The sequence below is a fragment of the Ascaphus truei genome, chromosome 1 (assembly GCF_040206685.1).
Source record: "Ascaphus truei isolate aAscTru1 chromosome 1, aAscTru1.hap1, whole genome shotgun sequence".
In the NCBI taxonomy this organism is placed as follows: domain Eukaryota; kingdom Metazoa; phylum Chordata; class Amphibia; order Anura; family Ascaphidae; genus Ascaphus; species Ascaphus truei.
In genome coordinates, this window is record NC_134483.1 from 404,703,156 (window position 1) to 404,727,194 (window position 24,039).

Below are 24,039 nucleotides of genomic sequence, written 5' to 3' on the forward strand. Positions count from 1 at the left end.
ACTGTTGGAACTACAATCATTCACCCAGTAGCCCAAGCACGCTGCCTAGGGGTCACACTCGACTCCTCTCTCACATTCGCCCCTCACATTCAAAACATTTCTAAAACTTGTCGCTTTTTCCTCCGCAATATAACAAAGATATGCCCTTTCCTCTGTTGCTCGACTGCTAAAACTCTGACTCAGGCCCTCATTCTCTCCCGTCTTGATTACTGTAACCTCCTGCTGTCGGCCTTCTTGCCTCTCACCTGTCTCCCCTACAATCTATCCTAGACGCTGCTGCCAGAATCACTCTACTCTTTCCTAGATCTGTCTCAGCATCTCCCCTCATGAAATCCCTCTCCTGGCTTCCGATCAAATCCCGCATCTCACATTCCATTCTTCTCCTCACTTTTAAAGCTTTACAATCTTCTGCCCCTTCTTACATCTCATCCCTAATTTCTCGTTATGCACCATCCAGACTCTTGCGTTCTTCTCAAGGATGTCTTCTTTCTACCCCCTTTGTATCTAAAGCCCTCTCCCGCCTTAAACCTTTCTCACTTTCTGCCCCACACCTCTGGAATGCCCTTCCACCCAGTACCCGACTAGCACCCTCTCTATCCACCTTTAAGACCCACCTTAAGACACACTTGCTTAAAGAAGCATATGAATAGCACTGTGGATATTCTGAACACGATACATAAAGCTTGGCCCCCTGCAGACGCACTTACCAGAACTCCCTCCTACTGTCTCTGTACGTTCTACCTACCAATTAGACTGTAAGCTCCTCGGGGCAGGGACTCCTCTTCCGAAATGTTACTTTTATGTCTAAAGCACTTATTCCCATGATCTGTTATTTATATTATCTGTTATTTATTTGATTACCACATGTATTACTACTGTGAAGCGCTATGTACATTAATGGCGCTATATAAATAAAGACATACAATACAATACAAAATAATCTGTACATCATATAACACTATGCAAAATATATGTAACAATAAAATACACTATGAACAATGTCCCCTAACCACCAATGCCATCATGAAAATCAATTAGAAAGAAACCAACTTCAATACAATTAGCATCAATCAGTTAATCCATTTCCTCAAACAATTAAAATACAATACAAATCAATTATACAATTCCCTATTCAATTGCTAAAGCCAAACCATTGCCAAAACAATTCTAATTTAAAGTAACCACCATCATTCTAATCTTACTACCATAAAGAAGCCTTTAGCTAAATACAAATTACATTATTCACAACAATGACAAAATAAAGATGCTACATACATTATCCATACATGAAAAGAACCTAAACATGAGCAAAACCAACAATTATTATCCCTGTATGTCTATCCATACAGATAGATAAACATAACATACAGGGGCAATAATACAGCATAAAATACAAAGCATTTACATACAAAATTCACATACAATACACCCATTCAGTGTCCGTGAATGTATTATATACATAGATACATTAACGGGCATTAAATGGGACTGAAAAAATAAAAGACATGAATGAAAAATCATAAAAACCTGTAAAAGTAAAAATAATAAACTTTTCTTTTGTTTACTCACCATTAGATGTCCACTCTCTGAAATCCAAGCGACCCAGAAGCACAGGAACCAATCCACAAGTAAGCCATAAAATAAAAGACAATAACAAATCCACTTCTGTGTCTTCTTGGGGTCTTCTTCCATCTTCTTCCATCTTCTTCCATCTTCTTCCGGCTTCTTCCGTCTTCTTAGGCCACGCCCTTCTTCTCTTCTTAGGAGGGGAGATGTTTCCTTCTCGGCGACTAGCTTCAAAATGAGGCGACATAGGCTTTTATAGGCCTATGACGTCACATTTTGGTCAAATGTTTCCCACGGTCCTGATTGGGCCGTGAAAAACATGTGATTTGGCCGATGAAAAAAAACATGATGACGTCATTTAAAGGCAATGAAAGCACAGCCAATCAGAATGGCTTTGCTTCAATTGCCTTTAAGATGATGTCATTAAAAGAAACATGGTCGGTCTCACATGGTACCGTAGCCAATCAGAGCGTGGAACTCCATCCTATCTCTGATTGGCTCTAGTAGACCATGTGACAGAGGCTTGGGGGAGAACGGATGTGACATCTCCATATGTCTCTCTTTCACCCTCTCTCCATCTGTCTCTCACCCCCCTCCCTATGTGTCTCTCTTTCACACCCCTCTCCATGTCTCTCTCTTTCACCCCCCCTCTCCGTGTCTCTCTCTTTCAACCCCCCCTCTCACCTCTCATGTCTCTCTTTCTCACACACGCACACACACACACCTTATCACGCTGCATGCAGCAAGGCAAACGAGGTGCTGCATGAGCTGTGTAGCACAGTGCCACCTTATGGCTGCAAGAGAAATTGCAGCTACCAACTGCTTTTCTCTCTGTTCCTGGCAAAATCGCTGCCAGGCGCCTGCGCCCCCCCCTAAATAATCTTGCCCCCAACCCAAGGCCCTTTCTCTTGAACCCACATGGGTGTCATCTGCTCTCATCTTCTCCATGCACAATCACTCTGCTCCATCTGTCAACCTCCATTTTGGGCCTCTCCTGCCTCCACTGCTTAGACTCATTCTCTCTGGGTGCTGCTCAACCAAACTCCCTTTCCTGCAGTAGGCCCTGAAATGCCCCACCAATGGATCGTCACACCCCAGAGTCACCCAGCAGTTCCAACATTCTGTCCTTCAGCCAACTGTCATCTCTGACTATCATCTGGCAACAAAGCTTACCTAACGGATCTTGTAACGAACTAGCCATGACTAAACTAAGGTAAGATCTTCTGAAGGCTGTTATTTTTATGTTTAAAGGTGGTTAGCTCCAAAGTCAAGATGCAGAACATACTGTTTCTCACCAAGTGTGTTTTCTAACCAACCGACACAGCTGTTAGCCCAATATCTTGCCAACAGTCACATCCCTCCTCTAAAACAACCCATCAGATCCTTCCACAGAACCCTATCAGCCCTCTTTTCTCATGCCGTGCACCCCTATGCCCTACATCACTAAAAATCATGTTTATCTCATTTTTTATTTCTCCGAGTGTTCATTGTGATGGACTTAGGGGTCCCTTAAGTTTCCACACACCATGCATATTCACTCTATCTATTAGAATTTGGTGTTGCTGATTCCTAAAACCTTTTTACCATTATCCAATGTTGTCTCATAAGGGGAGAAAAGAATGTCCTCCCTGACTTAAGATTTCTCCCTGGATCAACATCCTTCCCATGTTTACATATTTAGTATATCCATGTATACCTTTATAAAAAGATGTCCAAACTTTTTTGGAAGATATCGATTGTATCTGCCATCACAGTCTCCATGAGTAATGAATTCCACATTTTTTTTTATAACTTTGATTTTATTGGGTGAAATAAAACATACATGGTAACACCACCCATTAGCTTCAGTGACATCACCCCTTTTTTTTTTTTTTACAATCAACCAAAAACTTGACACACCAGACTCACAAGACAAACAGGGGGACATGACTAAAGGGTAAGCAGGGCGGGAGGGAGGGGAAGGGGGGGGGCGGGGAGGTGCGTGGAGGGATCTGTATCTTCGATAGAGGGGGGTGCCGGCTCTCTGGCTCCTCACCGTCCAGGCGAGTGGACTCCTCCTCGGAATCTCTGTGCGCTTATATGTATGTGGACCTCTCTCCTAGAATCCAAGGACCGCTTTTCTCCTTTCGCTCAATCTCTAATTCCCTATTTCTTGGGGCGCCCTATGTTAGCGGGGTTCCCGCCTACCCTCCAAGCCCCCTGTCACTATACGGTCATAGATCAGTTTCTTCACCGGAGAACACATTTACTAATTATCATTGCAAAATTGTGGTATTATCTATTCCCGGGATGTCCGTCTGTGCCAGCTAAGGCGCCCAGACTTTTAGAAAATTTGAACCGGTGTCGTTAACCAGACTTGTCAACTGTTCCATCCGGCAAACAAACCAAATTCTGTTCCTGATCTTGGGGATAATTGGAATATCTGGTTGCTTCCATAGTGCTGCAATCTCGCACCTGGTGGCAGTTGCCAAATGTGTAATCAATTTATGTGTGGCGTTCGATAGCCCCTCGACTCGTCTGCCCAATAGAAACAGCCAGGTGTCCAGGGGGATCTCCACTTCTAGCAGTCGTTGAAGCCAATCTCTAATTTCCACCCAAATTGGGGCCACCTTCGTGCAAGACCACAGCATGTGGCATAAGTCCGCTCTGTCTCCGCACTGTTTGGGGCAGAGCGGAGAGTAGCCTTTGACAAATTTAGATAATTTAGTGGGCGTATAATACCACCGCATCAGGACTTTATATGCGTTCTCCTTTAATGTGGTACAGATAGAGCTTTTAGCAGCTACCTGCAGGATCCTATCCCAGTCATCGTCTTCTAACGTCTCCCCCAGGTCTGCTTCCCACTGTCTCATGTAACTAAGTCTGGGTTGGTCGTCCGTCTCTGGGCAGACTACTTACCTGTACATTCTAGAGGTTAGTCCCCTTGTGTCCATGTCTCTTGGACAAAGCTGCTCAAAAAAATTTCTCCGAGGCCGAATTGGGGCTTCGTTATAAAAAGCCCTGATCTGGAGGAATCTAAAGAATTCGGCGTTAGGAATATCCTGCTCCTCTTTGATATGATCAAAGGTTTTAATATATTGCCTATCCTCCAGATCGTTTAGACGGAGATACCCAGCTTGAATCCACTTTGAGAAATTAGAGCTATCCATACCGGGAGCAAAGTTTGGGTTCCCCCATATGGGAGTCATCAGAGAATTCGGGGATGTGAGAAGACATTTGAATTTAACTGCGTCCCAGGTTTTCAAGGAACTGACCATGGTCTGCAGCGGTGTCCGCAAAGCGGGCTGACATTTTTTGGGCAACCAGATTAGAGTCTGAATTTCTACCGGTGCGCAGCATTCTTTTTCTAATGCTACCCACCTCCGAAGGCTCGGATCTGTGTGCCACTGTACAATCTGGCTCAGCTGGGCTGCCTCGTAGTAGGCGAACAAGCATGGCACCCCCAACCCTCCTTTCGAGGTCGGCCTCCTCAAGATTGCTTTTTTAATTCGCGGGCCTTTTTTATTCCAGATAAACTTTGTTATTAAGGACTGTAGCGCGAGGATGTCGTCTTTTATTAGGGGGATCGGGAGGGCCTGGAAAAGGTACAGCACCCGTGGCAGGAGATTCATTTTCACGCTATGAATACGACCTATCCACGAGATGCTACACTCCGCCCAGCTCCGGAGATCCTCTCGCAAAGTCCGGAACAACCTGGGATAATTTGCTTTATATAAAGCCTTGTACTCCTTTGTGATATATACCCCTAGGTATTTAATCATAGAGGGTTGCCATTTGAAATTGAAATTTAGTCCAATTAGTTTTTCTACTGGTTTAGGTAAATTTATGTTGAGGGCTTCTGATTTGGCCTGATTAATTTTGAACCCTGATATTTGTTTGAAGGTCTCCAAGATTTAGAAGGCATTGGGCAGGGAGGTAAGGGGATTTGATAATGTCAGGATCGCATCATCCGTGTAGAGCACCACTTTGTGTGACTGCCCCTTTACAGCTATTCCCGTAATATCCGGGTTGTTTCTTAGATGTGCCTCCAAGAGACGTCCCTCAAAGCCAAATGCCTCCAGCGTCCCCCTCAAATAGGGCCAATCGATCCTGTCAAAGGCTTTTTCCGCGTCCAGACTCAATACCATCGACGGAATATTCCGTTTTTTTGCCAGATCAACCACATCTATTTTTCGTCTGGTATTGTCTGCCGCTTGCCTTCCTCCAATGAACCCTACCTGGTCTGGATGAATTAATCTGGGAAGGACGATACCCACTCTATTGGCTAATAGTTTGGAGAAAATTTTAACATCCGTGTTAATCAACGAGATGCGCCGGTAGCTCTTACAGTCTGCCGGGTCCTTACCAGATTTATGGATCAGGGAGATGGACGCCTGAAGCATCTGGGCTGGAAACGAGGCCCCATGCAAGACCGAATTAAATAGTTTTAATAGATGTTGGGCTAGAATTTTCAGATATTTTTTATAGTATAGGTTGGAGAAGCCATCTGGGCCGGGCGCCTTGGCAGGCTTAAGTGACTTTACAACTTCCGTTAACTCTTCTAAAGAGAAGTCTGTCTGTAACGCTTCCCTCTCCTCCCGGCTCAACGTCGGTAGTTTGGCATCCCTTAAGAATTCCCTAAGATTGTCCCTCGTTTTTTGATTGTGTATGACCTTACCTCCATCGTAAGAGCGTCTCGTAGTAGTTTTTGAATTCTGCCACGATCCGCCTAGGATTAGAAGTAAGCTCTCCCCCTCGCGTGTGGATGGCTTGTATATGGTAATTAGGAATTTTGTTTCGAAGTCGATTAGCTAACAGGGTGTCCGGCTTGTTCGCCTTCTCAAAGTACCTGCGCCTAGACCAGCTCATTTCCTTCTCTGCCTGGGAGGCCAATCTGACATTCAACTGCTGTTTGGTATCTAAGAGTACTCTCAGGGTGTCATCATCTTTGGCTATTTTGTGTGCCTCTTTTTTGGGACCGTCAACTTTTCCTGTAAGATTTTTATCTGACTCTCCTGTTCTCTCCTGCGCCTAGCTGCTAGGCACATGAGAGAACCTCTGAGGGTAGCCTTATGGGCCTCCCACAGTGTGGTGTGTGATGAGACACTCCCCACGTTCTCAGAGAAGAATTCCACGATCCTCCCTCCTATTTCTTTCTGAATGTTTGGGATTTTTAGTAACAATTCGTTTAATCTCCAGTTTGCTCCCGGTCTGTCTAGTAAATTTAGTGTGCACCGCAGCTCTATGGGTGCGTGGTGCGACCACGAAATATCGTGGATCCCCGTATGGGAGACCACTGGGACCAGTCTATTGGATACTAGGAAGTAGTCTAGCCGGCTGTATCGGTTGTGTGGGTGGGAGAAGAAGGTGTAGTCTCTGCTCTGTGGGTGCTGCTCCCGCCAGATATCTACCAATTGGCAATCTCTTAGCCCGTGGATGATTTGTTGAACATCAAGCTTAGGGGGGAGACTAGATGCCGTGCACCGGTCCATTTTGGGGTTCATTGTCCTGTTAAGGTCCACCGCTACAATCATATTTCACTTGGCTTCCTTGTGTAATTTCCGGAAGAAAAGGGAAAAGAAGTCTGCTGATGTTTCACAAGGAGCATATACTGATGCCAGTGTGAGAGGCTTCCCCTGGATTGATCCCACTAAAATCAGAAACCTGCCCTCTCTGTCAGCCACCTTTTTCTCTACCGTAAAAGCTATCCTGTTGTGGATGGCTATAGCAACTCCCCTTTTTTTCACCTGAGCGGATGCTAAGTGTACTGCTTGGAAGTCCTTATCAATAAATTTTGGATAGCTATCTCTGGAAAAGTGGGTCTCCTGGAGAAAGAGAAAGTCAGCTTTATCTCTTTTGTAATCCCTGAGGGCTAACTTGCGCTTCGCAGGACTATTAAAACCCTTGACGTTGTGAGAAATACACCGGACCTCGTTATTCATTGTGCTTTAATCGTAACCTGATTCCGTCGGTGTCCTTCTGGGCCATTCTGATTCCTCCGCCGGCGTAGAGATCCCGCACTCTGCATCTCTCATATTGTTGTCGCCTTCCACTTTTGCACCGCCAGGGGTAGAGGGCATGTGGTGGGGGAAAGTGATACAGAAGGAAAGAACACCAGGGGAGACAACAAGGGAAAAACAATATGAATACATGTAAACAAAATATACTGTGTCATCAGCTCTAGGACGTCCCTGTCCCATAGCCAAGTCCATTGCCTTTGGGATGAAGGCTCTAGCGAATCCCCGTCCGCACCCCCAACCCATTCCCCAAAGGACTTCATCCGGTTCTGGGGGCCCCTCCCCCTTCCCGGCCCATTTGAGACACATGCCGACTCCGGGGTAGTCCACTCGGCTCCAACCCGTTTCCGCGCTCTATATACACCCTTTCGTATAAACGAATTCAAACCCATAACTTAGGATTGCAACTGTCTGCAGACCCGCCTGCCTGTCAGCCTGCTGTTGCCTTAGTTGATGTTATCTGACCGAGAATTGCCCTGTCCCTCCTACTCCACCGTCTGCCCCCCTATGCCCGCCTCGTGGTGGTCGCTTCCTCTCTCCCCCACTACTTCCCATTGTCCGTCTCAGCTGCCCTTGGACCGTCCCTTGGCTCGGCCTCTTGTCATGCCTATCCCTCCATATCCCTCTTTATCACTTTTATCGCTTCCTTCTAACTCTGCTTTACCGCCTTCTTAGCTTATCCTCCTGATCGTAGACCTCCTCTTGTCCATATCATCCACCGCCCTCTTTCACTTCCCCCTACCTTCAATGACTTCCTCTCGTTTTCAGCCTCCTCCGTCCTCCCCTGTCGCCCCGTCTTTCTACTCCGTCCCTCACCCTCCCTTTCTATCCTTCCCTTCCTCCCCCTCCATCGCTGTCCTCTGCCTTCCTTTAACCTACTTCCCCCTTCTGTTTAACTTGCTCTACCTCTCACGTTTCCCATATCCGGCTCTCTCACCTTCCCCTTATCCTCTCCTTCTTCTCTCAGTCACCTCTCCCCACCTTCGACTACCTCCCCCTACCCTCGGTTACTACCTCTTCCCCTCACCTGTGGTCGCCCTATCAAGCTATCTCAGCTGTACACCTGGCCTCTGCTACCGCTTGCTTCCTACGCTTCTTCCCTCTTCTCACTCTCCCTTCTTTCTATCTCCCCCCTTCTCCTCTCGCCCCTCTCCTCTCTTGTTCCGGCGACGACCCTTCACCTCGCTCGTGCTCTGAGGGATCGGCGCTGTCCCTCTGGTGTTTTCCGGCGCTTTGTGTCCCCTCCTGATGATGTCATCGACTGTCGATCTTGTCCCGGCTGCCTCCTCCAAGATGGAGTCTTCCCTCTCGGCTCCGCCTGATGATGACATCCGGCTTCCTGTTTCAGGCCGCCATTTTGGATGCCACTCTGCCACGAGGAGGATGGGGCGCGCGCTCTCTCTTCCCGCCCTTGGGGTCCTTCCTTGATCTGCGCCTCACGCTGGCTCTCTCCGCTCTCCAGCACCGCCGCCATCTTCCTATGCTTGAAGGTAAGACATCATCTTCTTATTTTTGCAGGGGTTTCTTTTTTTATTTCCCCTTTTTGTTTCTTTTTTCTGTTTTTTCCTCCTTTGACACTGCAGCATTTAGTTGGAGGTCTTCCACAACACGTTTGGGGGCTCATTTAACGGGCAGTTCTGTATGCAGCAAAAGTGTGAGTGGCCCAAAACTTTTATTTGGAGGGCATCCTGGCACAACTGGCAGACAGTTTTAGGCAACAAAGAGAACAAAACTACACACCAACCGGTGTAACTTCTTCAGAGTGCAACCGTGTGCCCTTGCAAGTTTTAAGCAGTGCCTTGTCAGCGCTTTTTCCCTTTGGCTTTAGGCGAGCCGTTCCCTCCGCTCCATTCCGGCTCCAACGCTTCTGCCTCCTCCACCACTTGTGTGGGAGCCTCCCTCAGGCCTAACTTTGCCAGGAACTCCGGCCCCTCAGTGGGATCTCTCATTGTGATGGCCCTCCCGTTCCTCGCCACCAGCAACCCGAACGGGAAGGTCCATCTATAGCGCACATTTTGGTCGCGTAGGACCTTCATTATGGGGAACAGGTTGCGGCGTCTGAGTAGCGTGGCCGGGGAGAGGTCTTGAAAAACGAGCATTTTATTACCCTCATAGTCCATAGTAGGGGCCGTGTTTGCTGCAGTATAGCTTCTTTGGTGGTGAAGAAGTGCAGTCTTATTATGATGTCGCGCGGCTGCTCATTCTGCACTGGGCGCGAACGGAGGGCTCTGTGGCACCGATCAAGGGCTAGGGCGTCCTGTACAGTAGGTCCCCAGTTTTCTTGTCGGTTTTTTTAACCACTTTTATTGTTTGATCCATCTTCTTCTCCAAGTCGTCTGTTCTTGAGCCCAGTTTCACAACGTCCCTCTTTACCTCCTTGATTTCTGCCTGCAGGAGTGACTTTAAATTGTTGTACAGTCTTTCAAAGTCACATCTCCTAACAGGCAGTAACGCTTGATTGCTGGGGCCTTCCTCCTCTCCTTCTAGTTCGGTATCAGTGTCTGGATTCGAGGACGGCGCCATTTCCTCTAAGCCCCAATCGTGCCAGCTCCTCAGAAATAAGCCCTGACATCCGCTGATTTTGGGTTTTTTTGGGAGCCTGTTTTTTTCGGGGCCATCCTGGGATGTTTATTTAGGATGCCTGAGTTTTGTGTAGCAAAATTTTTAATTTTCGGGTGTTTTTAAAGTGTTCTATAGTATGCGCGGCACGGAGCTAGATACGTATGCTGCCATACCCGTGTCCTTCGTGCATGCGCCTCTGAATTCCACATTTTAACTGCCCTTACTGTAAAAAAACTTTTCCTTTGTTGCTGGGGAAAGCTCCTCAACTCCAACCTTAAGGGTTGAACCCGTGTCGTTTGTTCTGCCCGTGGGATGAATAGTTCTTTTGAAAGCTCATTTTAGTGTTCCAGAATATATTTGTATATAGTTATTATATTCCCTTTCAGGCGCCTCTTTTCTAATGTCAACAAATATAATGGGGGAAAATACATTCCTTCCTGACGGTATTGTGTTAATACAGTGCAGCAATACTTCAACACATCGAGTTTTTATGTGTGTGTAAGTATTGTTTACCTTCCCTGTAGAATGAGATATGCTTCCTTTTCTATAAAAGTAGATAAGATCATGCACACACAATGTGTTGTCAAACTCGCTCTGAAATATGTAGCTATTGTTTTGTGAACCAAATTGCATGGGGAGAAATACTTATATTAATATTTGTTTTGGGTGACTGCTAGCCAAAGAAGATGTAAATGTCAGGTTAAAACTCAAACATTTTCAACGGTTTGTTGATTATAAATTGCTAGAGTAACCACCAATAAAATAGTAGCTTAGAGTTCACTCAGCATTGCTGTAGGATAACAGAGTACGAATATATTCAGAAAATATTAGTGCAGCAATCCTTCCAGCTACAGTAGGCTGCTAACAAATGCAATACCCAATTAAAAAGGGAACATATCCCAATCCAAAAGAAGAGGAAATGGCTAATACAACTTGTGTACAATTCAAAAATATTTAAAACAAAGTTAAATGTACAAAACCAACCTAAAAGATAAAAGATAATTGCACAATACGTGAAATACAAAGTACAGTCATACAAAATAATTTAAAGTAGGGAAAAAAATCTTACTAAGGCTTCGGCCACGGTGACCATGAGCGGGCGCTCACATTCATTGCGAGCAAACATATTGCTACAATGTGTTTGTCCAGTGTGAGCACGTGCATGCCCGTGAGTGAACGGCGCTCAGCTGCTTGGCGAGACAAATCAATTTGATTTGCCGCTCGCTGGCGTGTCACGTGAGCGGTTCGCCCAATGAGAGCGAACCAGCTCCGTGATGTCATGGCCACGCCCCCCAACACGCCACCCTCCTTGCGCAACTAGCAGGACACAAATCCCCCAAGCAAAATGAGCGCCGAGCTCGGGCACCAGCACGTTCTCATTCACCCTGGCCACAGCCTAACACATGCACAGAGAGTCTCTTTATATCAAGAATATCTTGATAAAGAGTGGCATGCCTGAAACGTCAAGACTCTTCTCTTGATTCAAGTTGGTGTTATCTTTTCCATTAATCTTCTTTTGAATTGGAAGGATATTTTTACTTATTATTTGGTTGTGGCAAATGCTAGAGTAATCATATAGTATAAAAGACAACCATGTGTCGGACTAAAATAACAACGCTCAAACTGTCCTTCTGCATTCCCCCAGCCTATACTTTTTGTTCACAATTTACTGTACTCCTTCAGCTTGAATCTTTTGTCAGAAGCGTGCAAAAATGGCAGTACTGTATATATCAGATCACATGGCTCTGGTCATGCAAATGTCTTCAAATATCTTTATTTGCCAAATAGAATCAGGCCATTTTTCCTAGTTTGCAAACTTCAGTGAAACAAAATCACATATTTCAACTTAAGACACATAGCAGAAATAGCTACACAAAAAAAAAAAAACATTTATACGAGTTATTTGAAAAACGTAAATTCAGTGTTTAGGGACAGTTATGTAAGGTTTCTTGGCCCATTCACTTGAGTGGATCTGTATTTGTGTCTTCTAGGAAAGAACATGTCTTATGTAGCAGCACTTCTTGGTAAATATGGTCCTTGATGCATTGTAATTGTGTAGTGCTTGTGTGTATATGTAGAGATGTGTAAAACATTGCTGCACTCACAAAACTTTTGGAGAGTTCTGACCCACAAAGAATTAAGAAACCATCAAAAACTCATATTTATGTAACGATGTGCAGAACACGCCCCCTGCGGCGTGTTCCTTCCTTACCTGTTTACTTCTGATCGCCGCCCTCTAGCTGCGAGTCAAGATCCTGTGTCTTTAAGAATTCCGAAGCAAACGACGCCATCTTGCTTCCTGGCAAATCCTGCCCTCCTCCTCCTGACAGGAAGTAAGCCTCTCTCTGACTTTCTCATTGCTTACAGCTGCTGCTTCCTTTAAATAGCACTCAGTGGCTACCTGTCTGGGTTCCTGCAAGTCCTACCATTGTATGCTGCTCCTGCCTGGACCTCCTTGGGATCTTTACTCATCTCCTGTGGATTCCGGAAGACTGGGACAGTCACTCAATTACTACTGAGGTTAGTTTACCGTCGGGTAGTGTAGGTACCTGCTTAGTAGGGTTCACCTTGACGTGGTGGCAGGCTTATAATTCCTTGGCCAATGGATTAGACTAAGAACCCTTATGTTTATATTTAGTTTTGCTGCACTCTTCAGTTATTGGCACTATGCCTATAAGGAGGCTGGACGTCCTCCAGGATGCACTCCACTATTGTGATCTACTGGCACTCTGTCCTTAAGGAGGCTGGACGTCCTCCAGGATGCACTCCACTATAGTGACCTTGTGCTTTGGATACTACCTCCCCTGCTTCTCACATGTGGCTTCCCTCAACCCCCGGGTTGGTGCCTGAGTACGCGCGCACTCCCGCTCTGCTGTCAGAGCATGCGCGCACATGCAGCTGGATCACTCGTGTCTCTGAACCAGGCACCGCACCTCCGGACACATCGCACATTCTCCTGCGCGCGTCGCGGTCACGTGACGATGTGCGTCGATCCCCAGCTGCGCGGCAACTCACTCCCTTCGTCTCCCCTGCGGCCTCCCCACCTCGCTACCGGGTCCTTCCCCTTCCCTGCGCTTGTGTGGAGAGCACAAGCATCACAATTTATTAGCAACTACAATGTGCCCATGAAGTCACAGAATGTTTTTTTTGTGACAAACGGTTTTTCAGTTATCACAGCATTTTTTGTGTCACGTTTAAAGAAGGTGCAAAAAGTTATGTGAAAGAAAGCAGAAAAAGAAACAACATTCACACAGACTCTTGGCCGCAATACTCATTTCTTAATACATTTGTGCAAACACTTGGAAAGTGCACAGGGACTACATTGCACTTTTCTATTTGTATTTGTATTTATGTAATGCCCCAATGTGAACCCTTAGCATCCCAACCTCTGCGGCGCAGTCACTGTTTCTCAATTTATATTTGAATTTATTACATTTGAGTCCCTATTTGGTTTTAAGATATTAGCGCAACCTATGACGCATAAGATCGATATCTCTGTGACAGAAGTGTCATAATTGGTTCACGATTACAGGGTAACAACATGCCTGTACTTGTCAGCCAATGCAGCTTTTCCCCTCCACTGAACTGTTGAGGAATCGGAGCAAAGCTGCCGGGCAGCTCAGGTATTTAGACGACAGCTCAGGTTATTAGACTGCAGCCTTTTCACAAAGAGCTATAGAGAGTAAAACATGGTTAGAAGCCCTGGAGGAAAAAAATATAAGTTTTGCTAAGGGGTGAAAAGGATAGACACTGCTGAATTAGGGGCTTTACCCTGGAGGAAAAGGTACCTACTGTATAGCATGTTCCCGGGACCTCTCTCTGCCTAAGTAGACTGTCCCTTTACTCAAACCATTGATTTATTCCATGAAAGGGTTAATGCAGACCCAATTGGGGTTCATATTTACCATAAATCAGGAACTCTGTGGAATGGTTGACTCTGGTTTAGGCCAAACCCCAGTGCTATAGGGCTCGTTGGTAAAATATGATTATGTAGTTATCATTGAATGTATCCAAAGGGTACATTCAAACAGATGTCCCCTCTAACAATGGGTATTAGTATGTCTTAGACAAGAGGGTGCATCTCGATATATTTGGGAAGTTTGCCAGCGCCAATTTAAAAAAAAGACAGGGTGTGTGCCGAGCACGCACGTTCTAAGTGAAACTTCTTTGTGTTTTGTCACTGAAATTGTATTTTGATTTTGATGTTTTTGATTGAATTAAAGACTTTTGAGAGTATAATTTATTTTATTTTTCTGCAGAAATTTCCATAGTATCAGTTGGAATACATGATACAATTGACTTATAATAACTAAAGTAAGATACATATACTTTGGATTGTAAAGTATCTAAATGACGTTGAAAGACTGCATCAATGGTCGAACCTGAACTTGTAGTTGGAATGGCTGGATTGGTGATGAGCGTTAAATTGAATATTTCTTGCATGCATGTTATGAGCAGAAGTGCTTCTTCAGAGTCGAAGTTTATGTTAAAGTCGCCGCTTAAAATGATATGTATTTTATGATAATCTTTCTTCAATAAGGCTGCACCTTGAATAGAGTACAGTAGCAGAATCAAATGGATGAAGTCGATGATATTCACCACAGTTTTGTTTGCAGGTTTGCTTATAAAAGTACTGTACTGTGGGTGGTTTGCTTGTAAAATTACTGGTACTGTGGCAGGTTTGCTTGTAAAAGTACTGGTACTGTGGCAGATTTGGATATAAAAGTACTGGTACTGTGGCAGGTTTACTTCTAAAAGTATTGTTTGCTTTCCTGATTGCATTTTCGTCTGCATGAACGACTGTGAGTGCTATGTGAATTTTGAGCCAGAGGAGGCACGCGCATCCCCTCATGCACATGCCATCGTGCACGCGCCTGATCGTGATGCATTTTTGTCTCCATAAAGTAATTTTAGTCCTATGAGAATTCAGGTAGGTGCCAACAAATAAGTTTCACTTCAAAAACTGTCAGTAAACCCAGAAACACGTTTATAACAGGCATGAATATCAGCATGGAGACAATATTATGCTCCTCCTTCCTATCTCGGAAAGCAAACTGTTGGCCAAGTGGTAAGGTCCCTTTGAAATTCTAAGGAAAACTAGGAAAGTCAATTATGTAATCGCTGAGCCAGATAGCCAAAAGGGGCAGATATAACACATGAATCTGCTTAAACTCTGGAGGAAGGCTGAGAACTGCTATATCCACTCCATAAATGAGGAAGATAATCTGGGGCATGAGATAATGCCACCTCGCTCAACAGGGAATTTAATAGAGGTACCTTTAGGTGACCATTTGATATTTTACCAGAACGAACACCTCCAACAGCTTATCCAAGAGTATGGAAATATATTCTTTGAGTTCCCTGGCCAAAAAAAAATCATAAAACATGCCATCATTACAGAGCCAGATGTTAATGCCCGATCACATATTTATATGCTCCATTAGAGCAACAAAGTGTCTGAAAAAGGGCATGCTTCACTTGGGCCATAGTTTAGGTGTCCCATTGTAAGTTGTGCATCCCAATGGTTTTGGTTTCTAAACCAGACCGGTCAACCCGTCTTTGTGTTGGTTTCCAAAAGATCAATCTCCAAATAGGTTTGTTCTCAGTTTAGAACTTTATTACTGCACGAAAATCACAGGGTAACAGCAGGATGAACAGACGGTTGCAAATACATATTTCAAAATAATCAAATGTATACAATATTAATTACTATGTGATTTGCATCATATTAGTCATGCATATAGGCCACCACCCCTAATCAATGTTAAGATTTTCAATAGTCTTTTTTTAGAGTTCACTTCTGATGCCTTCTGTTAAACTAGATTTTTCCTGTTAAAAAAAATAATTGGTCTGTTATTGTACCATGTCTCCATATCTCTCAGATTGAACCAAAATATATTACTCATCCTATCCTTAAGTCAAGAGCCTCCCATCTCTATACCTTTCCAGTTTCCTACAGAAGCATATCAACATAAATTAGAAGAAAGGCCAACAGAATTAGAATTAGACAGAGTGTCAGCAGCTCTTTTACAACTAGAAATAACTAATAATGAGCTACTAACTGTCACTAAAACAATAACGACAGATAGAGATGTATACGTATATATAGATATAATATGGTGTGTATGTGCTTATTTACCTTTTCTATCCAGAAAGGGTAGTTCATAAAAGTGGCAATATTTTTTTGCCAGTAGCCACATATGGACAGGTGTTAGAGTTTGGTGAACAGTATGTGAATAAGTGATTTGGCGTTAATTACTCATTTGGTCCATAAGATATGTAAATAAAATCGCCACAGCAAACGTCTCAATATCATTGCTTTACTGCTGATAATATGGCTTTAGTGAGTAGCTCAATAATTAAATATGTCTTTAAACTATGATATTGCCAATGTTCTCTTTTACCAACCTTTACTGTCCATGTCTTGTTTAGGGCCACAATGAGAACTAACTCCCCCTGCGCAAAATTAGATTGTAAGTTCTTCAGGGCAGGGACTTATTGTGACTGCAAAATTCTGTGCACAGTGATATGCACAATGTGAGCACTACATAGGAGAAAAAAATGGTACTTGTGGGGGGAAAATATATATTTTAAAACTATTGGTACTTTTGGAAATGGCTACCACTGTAATTTTCCCAGATTACTTCATAACTGTTTAAGTCACTGGAGCTCTGCATTGTACTACATTCTTTCCTTGGTTAGTCAGAAATTACGCATACATTTTATTATAAATAACTTAAAATTAGAGATAAGTATAGTATGACTCAATGATTATATATTAACTCCATATTGCAATTCAGGCTTGCTGGCACATGTTAAATAAAGGATAACAATAATGATAATAATAATGATTTTAGACTGCAGGTTCGGTTACTTTGGAAAACTTAAATGTGACATTGATTACATATTTTATTTAGCATATTGTTTTTTTCAAGGTAATTTCACATATATGATTACAAAATGCTGTTAGTACATCTGTACAGAGATGTCAAGTCTCTTTAGTGTAGCTTGTTTTACTTATAGTCGGACTCAGCTTTTAGTATCTATATTCATAGATGATAAAGGAGCCTCACTATAAGGGTTGCCAGGTGTCCAGTATTGAACAGGACTGACCGGTATTTGGACCCTGTCCAGTAAAGAATTATAGGTAGTACCGAACATGTATGTTTCCAGTGTAACCCCCTTTTCCTACGCCTATGGGAAACCGCGGGCGATTACACATGCTGCTAATACCTGTATGCTCACAGGAGGCCTGAGCCTCTGCTTCTGGGAGCCGGGTGTGAGCTCTCTCTCTCTCTCTTAGTGCAGCACCTCCACCCATGAGGATCCCAGTGTAGTCGGGATTTGCTCCGCATATGAACCAATACTATAGCAATAATACTACCACAACTAATGTATCATATAACTCATATTTACTATAACAGGATTTAACAGTATGTAACGGGTATTCCACCCCACCCAATCTCATATGTAGTGTGGGTGAGTAGAACATGTGGTGTTACCGGTGTGGTGCGTATACCTGCAGGCTCACAGGAGGTCTGAGCCTCCGCTAATGAGAGCCTGGGGTGAATCCTCTGGAACAGATCTTCGTTTACAGCGCCTCCACCTATGTAGGATTCTAGGGAAGTGTAGAATGACCCTACATAGGAACCCAATAAGAAACTACACACACAGTGATTATATATAACTAAGGGCTTTACTACGAACATAGAGAATATCATAATCCATTACATAACATCATAACCTGTGTCCCTCTCACGAGGAGACACTACCCGTGGTGACGTCTCGCAGGACGATTCCCCGACACCAGGTGATCCCACCCAGTGTCCCAAGAACCCCACCCAATGTCCCGTACTCCTACAGAGATAGTCACTGGGTGACTGCGCAGTCACTAAAACCTCTAGGCCTGTTGGTGCACATATAATATTGATACCTTCCGAGCACTCCGATGCTCGGGCCTGCAACACTCTTCTCAAAGGGGTCAGATGTCCGTCTGATCCTTTCCAGGTATTCTGCCGGTGGACCCCAACGAGGGTCCCACCGCTCCACGGGAACTGCAACCGATCACGGCAACACCAACCGCATGGGAACAGCAACCGCCGTTATCAGCTTTCTGCCTAACTACTTCTAGAGTGACAGCAACCCTAACCTAGGGCCTGTCCCTGAGGAACCGCAACCTGGGATGGCTTGGGGAAAACTCCTAGGGCCTGTGGAACATTAACCTGCCCCCCTTCCCCTAGCTACCCAGTCTCAACTGTAACTGCTAATCCTAACAGCCTAACGCACCTGCAGCCAACACTCAGCTCACACTGTCAGCCTGCAGGGATCCACACACACTTCACACACACTGCACGCACTGCGCCCAGCACATGCAGCGACACACACACAGACAGCTGCAATCACACACAGCCACCTGGATCCCGTAGCAATCCACTACTAGCACACTGTGCCTATTTGCCAGTGCCCACAGCCCCCTCCGCTGTGGCACTGCCCAACCTGCACCTTACACACACTAAGGGTGACCTCCCTATCTAGGGCCGTCCCTTATCAGTTACCCACTAACCTGGTGGGGAGTTGGGGCCTACCTGGAGGGTGAGGGTACCTATCAGGATGCAGGAGCTGCACTCACTCCCCGCATCCTTCCTTCCCCTTCAGCTCCTCTGCTCCAACTGACAAACGTGCTGCAGCCCAAACAATGTATCTCTTTCCTCCAGGCCTTCCTAAGCCCTATTGGCTCCCTGGTATCACATGGGGCGTGCAAAGGCTCTTGGAATATGTAGTCCCATCTCAGAGCCTTCCCTGGTAGGCTAGGGGTTCGCGGGCTTTTCCTACCCTGCACTGCGCGTGCGCAAGCTCTCCCGGGCTTTCTCTCTTCTCCCCGAGCTGTCCCTATGCTCGCGCGAGCTATCCCTAGCTCTGGGGCTTTCCCTGCGCCTACGCGTCCCTGCGCATGCGCAACGCTGTCTTCAATGGCGGCGCCCTGCCTCACCGGCCGCCGGGACCTTAGAGACGCGATCGCGGCCTTAGCAACGGCCCGATCGCGTCCCCGGCAACCGGCTCGCAGGCAGGAGAAGCCGCGCTGCTCCCTGCTCCAGCCCCCACCCTTGGAAGCAGCCGTCGGGTTGTTCAGTACCCGCGATCGAGCTGCACCAGGGGAGGGGGGTCTCCAGGAGCTGCTGGGGACCAGGGTTACAAGTAGATCACAACAATACAATATAATAGTACAAGGCAGTAGCCCAAACCCTGAGTGGTCCCCCAAAGTACTGAGGGTGCCGTGGCACAAATAATCTCAGGTGTCCGCACCAGTAATCCCACACAAGTGTGAGGTAGTGCTACCCTCCCCCCCCCCCCTCCCCACCTTGATGTGTAGGTGCACTTTGGTACCTTGCTGGTCACAGGCCAGACCAGGGAATATTGAGAGGAAGGTGCTTGATCAGGTCCCATGCAACAGGGCTTCCAACACAACTCTCTTATTTATCCTTATACAGCTCTTGTCCAAGGCCGCAGTCCGCCACCTGGATATCCATCCACTGGCGCAGCAGAGCTGCTACAGGTCTAATGTGAGGGTCCCTGTCTGGAGCCTTCCCTACAATACTCTGCTATGTGGGGATCGGGGCCTAACTGGGGCCTTGGGGCAGAGGTCTGGCCTAGTCCAGCGGCTTACTGACTCCCTGGATGCGTCCGTCCTCTTTGCCAGCTCCTGCAAGACTGCCTCGTGTTTCTGGCCCCGCGGAGGATATCAGGAGTCTCTCTAATGGTAGCTTGCTCCTGATTCGGTAAAACAGCCCATGTGACACACCAAAGGCTTCTGGGAAATGTAATCCCAAAATACAATAGTCTTAAAATACCAAGATGGCCGCTGCCACTCATGTTGATCACGTGGAGCAATGCCAGCTAAAGAGTTGATCAGTCCCCTGCACCGGAGGCAAGGTAGGGGACCCTACTACATCATCCCCCTGGTGGAGAATTCAACGTCCGCTTGAGAACAACATATAAACAGGCACTTTATATAATGAAAATGCATATAGACATAGAACTTTACTCTGTACAGTATGCATCTAAACAATATTGAAGATTTCAGTGAGCACGGTCATTATAGAGGCAAGTCGGCTGTGAGACAGCTGCTGAGACTCATAGGGGCTGTGCACTAAGCAGTGATAAGTCGTTTTAAGAGCGCAAAATGGCTTCTCAAGGCTGATACAGGCTGCTGCGCAATTCATTAGACAGTGATAACAGAGCTTTCTCGGCCTTAAAATGCATTTTTTCTGGCTTGCGGGAAAAACCCGCCCAATCAGGCAAAAAAAAGCAAACGCGCCGATTTTTGCCAGTCCACGAGATTCTCTAAACAGAGCTAAATGAATTGTGCTTTAAAAATGCACCGGAAAAACACGCCAGCTAAAGGCAGGCGCTAAAGGAGCTGGACTTTGAAAAAAAAAATTGCTTACCTTTTTTCAGCCACACCATCCATACCCCACAGGGGTCCCCAGGTGATCCCCGCGGGCCTGCAGTACCAATGGTGTGCCCCAAAAAATTAAACAATACTTTAAAATAAATACGCCCCCCTCTACACCTAACACATTGTCGTGGGAGAGGGGGTTTGGCCCAGTATTAAAGGGGTTACACCCCATTTGGCCACCCCCTGCCCTCACCTGGGAGGCGAGGGGTTAACTGGAATGATGTCCAGTACTGTGTTTATGCCCCTGCTTCAGCACCAAATGTGTATCCCCCTGTGAATATGTATTTTCCCCATTCCAGTGTCTGCACCAACACTTACACTGGGATCCAGTCAGGAGGGAAAGGGTTAATGTTAATTTTGTGTTTATGGCCCTTTGTCCCCTTTCCCGCCTTTGCAGGCTCCATTTTGCAGTCTCTCCATAGGTCGCAATTACAGCCCCATGTAACTCTATGGAGATTACAGCGATTTGGGCCCGATATCGTAGAAGACCTGCAGGTGGTGCCCGAAAAGAGGAGCGGCGGTTCCCCATTGAAAGTCAGTGGAGCAATACACTTCAATGGGGATTCCTCGACTCAGACCTCCAGGAACGGGTTGGCAGCCATCCAAACTGCAGACTGCAAAAGCGGAAACTTTGTCTTGAAAAGAGTTTTGATCAATCCCTGGTCAAGTTCATGTTCAATTGGCGTGGGAAACTTAGGTTCTAGGGCACCCCGGAATAAAATTATTTTTGCCCCTAGATCTTAGGAACCCCCTCACTCGACCCCAACCGGGTCCGACAATCAATGACCCCGGTAAAGGGTCGCGCTCGTTACGAGGGTCGCACAATTGACTGTAATGGCGGAGAAAGCCGCGTGGCTTTCAAGCACTAAGTGGAAAACAGTGTAAACTGAAAACCCATAACTCCGGTTCCGTGGGGATCTGGCAAGGCTGGGATTTGGCAAGGATGTAGTCACTGCTCCGGCATGACTACATGGCAATTTCCAGCCCTCTCCCCTCAACCGGACAGAGAATGGTTAACTGTAAAAAAGTGTGTGTTTCCCATTGACTTCTATGGTAGCGGAGGTCCCATTGAATCCTATGGCAGCGCCGGCCATATTGATTCTAATGGAGGAAAGCCGCGTGGCTTTGAAACGGCTAAGTCCGAAAGTATGTAAAGTCAAAACCCATATCTCCGGTTCTGTCAGTACCAGAGGGCTGGGATTTGGGTAGAATGTAGTCACTGCTCCGGCATGACTGCATGGCAATTTCCAGCCCTCTCTGATCAACCAGATGGAGTGTGGGTAACTGTGAAAAATTAGATTTTCCCATTGACTTCAATGGCGGAGTTGCTCCATTAAAAGCCTATAGCGGCGGAGCCATTGATTTCAATGGAAGAGTGAAATGTAGTGATTTCTTTTAGCTTATAGTGGAGAATCCTGCATTAAAGTTAATAGGGGATTTTAACTTGGTTTTTGTATCTCCAGTTCTGGGGGTCGTGGAAGGCTGATATTTGGCCACTATGGCAAGGGTCCTCCGGCATGAGGACTTGGCAAACTTCAGCTCGCTCAGACCAACAGAACGGATTATTTTAGTATATGTTTAATATTAAAATGTTACTCTGCATCCCTGGTATTTCTAAGCCCGGGAAAGCTGGAGGCCATATGGTATGTTAATGCTCAGTGGGCGATAAGTGGTCTACATTAAGCCCTCTGATCAAAGGCTCCCTCTCCCTGCTTGTGTATGCTAGAACAAAGAAGAGCAGGACATGGGTACTTGTGTAAAGTGTTGTGTTTCCCACCTTGAGACAAAGGCTTTCCTGTAAAAGGCAGACTTGGAGGCGCCTAGCCTTTTGGGAGGGGCTAGGGAAATGAGCTCCTGATTAGAATATTGCCCACCCCTCTCACTTCCCTTCTTCACGATCAAAGGTCGCGTACATACTCTCCTTGCTGACTGACGCCGCTCTAGCCTGGGCATCTCCTATCTGGGAGCAACGTCCCGATCTGACTTCAGACCTCGCCCTCTTCATCGCCGAGTTCAGAAGGGTGTTTGACACCCCAGGGCGTAAGGTTACCGCCGCATATACTCTGCTTAATATTTCTCAGGGAGACCGTACTGTGGCTCGCTATGCCCTGGATTTTCGGACGGTGGCTTCAGAGACCGGCTGGAACGATGAGGCCCTATCTGCAGTCTTCTGGCAGGGCCTGTACAAACGTCTGAAGGACGAACTGGCATCTCTGGATCGCCCCGCTGGACTGGAAGATCTGATAAACCTGTGCATCCGTATGGATCAGCGTCTCCAAGAGAGAAAGATGGAGAGAAACAAACACCCTCGAGGTATACAATCGTCCTCCTTTTCCACCAAGGTCCCCTACTCTCCACAACTCCCGTTCTAGACGAACCCATGCAGCTGGGAGGGACTAGTCTTTCGCCTATCGAGAGGCAACGGAGAAGACGAGCGGGGCTGTGCCTCTACTGCGTCAATAACGGCCACCTGGTGATCAACTGTCCGCTTAAACCGGGAAACGCCAAAGCCCAGTGAGTATAAGGAGGATCACGCTGGGCACTGCAACCTTTCCCCCTCCTCAACCCTCTACTAGGATTTATCTACCCATCTCCATATTCGGTGAGACCTTCACAGTACAGACACGGGCCTTTCTGGATTCAGGGTCAGGGGGAAACTTCGTGGACCAAGAGTTCGCTATCAAGAATAGGATACCGTTGGTACCCAAAGATCGACCGGTAGCCCTTGAAGCCATCGACGGACGACCCTTGCAGCCCGCATTCATTTCCTTGCAAACTGTGCCCCTTAAGATCTCAACTGGTGACTTCCACTCCGAGACCATAACACTGGATGTTATCCACACTCCCTCCACGGACGTTATTCTGGGACTCCCGTGGCTCCGGATCCACAATCCAGTCGTTGACTGGACAGAGTCCACACCTCTACGTTGGAGTTCCAATTGCTTGGAACATTGCATGTCTGCTCCTAAGGCAGTGGCAGGTCTGGAGGTCACGGATCCTGACAGGATACAGCTGCCGGGGATATATGAAGATTTTCACGATGTATTTGACAAACGCCAGGCAGAGGAACTTCCGCCACATCGTGCGTACGATTGCCCAATCGATCTTCTACCCAGTGCCATTCCCCCGAGAGGAGGATCATACCCATTATCTATACCTGAGACCCAGGCTATGAGACAATATATTCAGGAGAATCTCCAGAGGGGGTTCATTCAAAAATCCTCATCACCTTTTCGTCAAAAAAAAGGACGGAACCCTCAGACCCTGCATAGACTATCGCGGTCTCAACAAACTCACCATAAAGAACCGCTATCCCCTTCCATTGATAGCAGAATTATTTGACAAACTCCAAGGAGCTAGGATCTTTACCAAACTGGATCTCAGAGGCGCCTATAATCTGGTTAGAATCAGACAAGGAGACGAATGGAAGACAGCATTCAACACTCGCGACGGGCATTA

The 24,039-nt window shown here is 46.2% G+C and overlaps 1 long non-coding RNA gene across 1 annotated transcript in view; it reads left to right on the forward strand.

The window, feature by feature from the left end:
* Positions 1–12,438: 12,438 nt before the first annotated feature.
* Positions 12,439–24,039, forward strand: part of LOC142502218 (uncharacterized) — a 32,533-nt gene continuing 20,932 nt past the window's right edge. The window contains exon 1 of the long non-coding RNA XR_012803677.1: positions 12,439–12,644. This is a non-coding gene — a long non-coding RNA (uncharacterized LOC142502218). The remainder of the gene's footprint in view (positions 12,645–24,039) is intronic.